Raw genomic sequence first — 3517 nt, 5'->3', positions numbered from 1 at the left:
ATATATCAATATATCAAATACTTCAATTATTTTTTAATATATTTAAAAATATGATAAAAAAATTATTTTATTTCTTAAAAGCTTTCTTTCTCTCTCTCTCTCTCTCTCTCTCTTTCTGTCCCCTCAAATATATATAATGAAAATGTATTTATTCAAGTGAGACTTGTATGTGCTCAATGATTAATGATAAAAGTTATAACTTTATACGCGTGCAAATTGTAATTGTTTATCCTAATAGAGATAGGATTGTACTTTATATGAGAAAAACATATTTTATGCGAATCGCAATCTATGATTAAAAATAAATAGTCATAAAAAAATTATGACAATTTCAAGCGAATTACAACATAAATTATTTTTGAACTGTTGACTCTGATATTTATGTTTATATCTAGAAAGTAGTGCGTCCGAATAGAAGAAATAATTCATTTTACGTATTTAAAAATTTATCTATGTATGTTAAATCTTATATGTATCTTATATATGTATGTATGTATTTACATATATGAGATTTACGATATAATATAAAATACTTGAGAAAACATATAGTATATAAATGGCAGAATAACACACTTTAATTAAGCTTAAATAACATATATAATATTGTGTGTTTGTGTGTGTGTGTGTGTGTATGTATAAAATATAATTTAATTAAGCTTAAATAACATATATAATATTGCATATATATGTATAAAATACATATCAGTTTATTAATTTAAATTATTATTTAAAATTTGATTACTGAAATAGATTAAAACTTGATAAAATTATTCATTACAATAAACAAAATAATTAAGATTTAATAAATTTGTCTCGGAATATATAGAATCCGAATAAATGATTCATTTTATTATACGTATTCAACAATTTATCTATGTTGTGTATTTATCTATGTATGTTAAACCTTCATAGATATCAAATAATCTATATTTAGTCAAAGAAACTCAAACAATAAAATCTTTCATTAAGAATTTTGTGACCTACATTATGTGAAATAAGTTGAGATTGGAAATATACAATTAGCTTAGACTAACAATAAGTTTGCTTTGCAAAAAAATGATAGAAAAAAATGCCGCAAATTATGAATAAAACATATCTCGTACTCAACTTGTTAAATAATGAGCAGAAGAAAGAAAGAAAAGAAGAAAAAAAAGCGAGGGACAGTTTAAAAAAGTGATTATCAAAATCTAATTAATAAATAGATTGGATATTAGATCAAGGTCTAATAAATAGATAAACCTAAATAACAGCCAAAATATTTGTAATACTACAGAAATACTTAACAATTTGGACAGATGCAAACATTGTACGAATAAATTTAATACGCTAATAGTTTTATAATTTGATAAAAGATTATTATAAAATATTACTTTGTGCATATTTCCAAAATAGAAATAGATTCAATATCTAGTAAAAATCGTAGACTTATAACTTTTTAAATGCTGTGTACAAATATTTGGATAAAATTCATGTAAATTAATGCTTTACAATACTTAAGAATGCCAGAATGCGTATAATTCGTAATTCGTGCAAAGCTGATAAGCTCAAACTGTCTATTAGTTGTGTTTGATGGAAACAAATTGAATTAAGTGATAGATATAAATTCCGAAGTAAATAAACTCTGGGGATCAGCCCAAAGTCTACTCGATCCACTTGTTGATTGCGTTTCATGAGACGCTATAATCGATTACGAGACAACTGTAAGTATAGAAGGGATGAAACAAAAGTCGATGATGAAATCGCGCCAAAATCACGGGAGAAAATTTTTAATCGAGACTCACGATGCAAGATCCGGTTGGAAGACTATGATGATGGAAATTTAACGATCACACACACGCGATCTGCGATGCGCCAAACGATCCGCGAGGATCTAACACGAAGCACTGAGCGTCGCGAAAACTTGAACCCCTCGTGGATCAAAACCCCTCAAGTATAGACATTAAAAGGAAGGAAGCATGCGTCGAATTTCCCTTTCCACGGTCGTTCACGCGCACCCACATGCTTGCGCACGCATGCACGAGCTCAATTCCGTACGCGAATGATTTATGCGACGTAATGTTTTTAAAAGAGAAATAAATCGCTATATGAACTCTTGAGTATTAAATTTTACCTGATATAACTCACTAGTGCAACTTGGTGGTATAACAAGATAGCACGCTCGAAACACTAGTATTGCTTTGGGAAGAGTTGAATGATCTGATTTTCTTTTGGAAACTTGGCGAAATTTATTTAAAAAGAAAAAGGGGTTTTCCCTCATATAAAAGTAGTTGTGATTGATTAAAAGTTTTTGAAGAGAGGATTCCATTGTAATTTTTGGCAACAAGGAAAGTTATTTGAGAAATAATCAAATATATAATCAAAGAAAAGAGATTTCATTTTCAGATAAATGCATTAAGATCCTGAAATTTTTTTAGAAAATTTCATTGGAATATTGAAAATTTATGGCTAGAGAAAACGGTAGAATTTATTACTCAAAGGACTCAAGAAAATTTAAAGGAACATTTGCGAAACCTTTTTTTGTATCCCATTATATGAATTAGGCCCATTATGAAAAAGTACAAGAAAAAGTAGAAATATCTCTTTATGGAAGACAATGTCAACGAAACTTGTCAGGGCAATATGTTAATTTTTAATGTTAAATATTTTAAGGCAAATAAATATATAATTAAGTCTTGATATAAAATTTTATTAAATACAAAATTAAATAAAGGATAAATTTATGTTGAGTTTGTACATAATTTGTACATTTGTACATAAATAAGAAAAAATCTATTAATATTTTTATCAATATTTTGAATAACTTTTCTTCTTAGATTTAAATAATAAATCTATCTTCAAAATTTTTCAACATGTTAATGTCAAATCAGCCATGTAAGAATTTTTTTATAAAAGCTATGAATTAATAATGTTTGAAGGGTTAATAGCTACGAAGCCGTGCGCATGTTCGCAAGCACGCGCGAACGCGCGAGCATTTCAGTTTGCGTGGGCGGCTGCGTGCGCGTTTCGTAAACTTCGACCCTCGACGATGAAGAACGAGGAAGGGAAAAAAAGAGGAAAGAAAAAGAAAAGAATGCGCTTTCAAGAGAAACAAGCGGTTTTCATCGCACTTCGTAGAATGCCGCGAACAGAATATCCACAAAACGAAATGAGAGAGACGAGAAGGTCGTCGCGGTGGTTCACTCTACATTTCGAAATCTTTTGACGTTTTTTAATGCGACAGAGATACGCGGAGAGAAGCACTTTACGCGTGTACGTGTATCTATGAAAAACCTCAAATCATTCAAGTCTTTTTCACACTCTAGAGATCCGCTCGTCGAGTTACTCTGACTTAAGAAAAAAAAAAATAGATAAAAAGAAAAATATGTGCACTGAATTCTCTTTCATAGACTCACTTTTGACGAAACGAAATTTTTTTTACACTCTAGAGATCCGCTCGTCGAGTTACTCTGACTTAAGAAAAAAAAAATAGATAAAAAGAAAAATATGTGCACTGAATTCTATTTCATAGACTCACTTT

At 29.3% G+C, this 3517-nt stretch overlaps 1 protein-coding gene across 1 annotated transcript in view; it reads right to left on the bottom strand.

Annotated features, from left to right (window-relative positions):
• The window catches only part of LOC115233328 (bumetanide-sensitive sodium-(potassium)-chloride cotransporter), a 14233-nt gene extending 12259 nt beyond the window's left edge, over window positions 1–1974 (bottom strand). The window contains exon 1 of the mRNA XM_029803670.1: window positions 1782–1974. The gene's annotated coding sequence lies outside the window, so the exon portion shown is untranslated. The remainder of the gene's footprint in view (window positions 1–1781) is intronic.
• Window positions 1975–3517: the final 1543 nt, after the last annotated feature.

Source organism: Formica exsecta, unplaced genomic scaffold, assembly GCF_003651465.1.
Source record: "Formica exsecta isolate Colony F162 unplaced genomic scaffold, ASM365146v1 scaffold170, whole genome shotgun sequence".
In the NCBI taxonomy this organism is placed as follows: Eukaryota; Metazoa; Arthropoda; class Insecta; order Hymenoptera; family Formicidae; genus Formica; species Formica exsecta.
The sequence above is the reverse complement of the archived record's forward strand: the minus strand, read 5'-3'. Positions and strand labels throughout refer to the sequence as shown.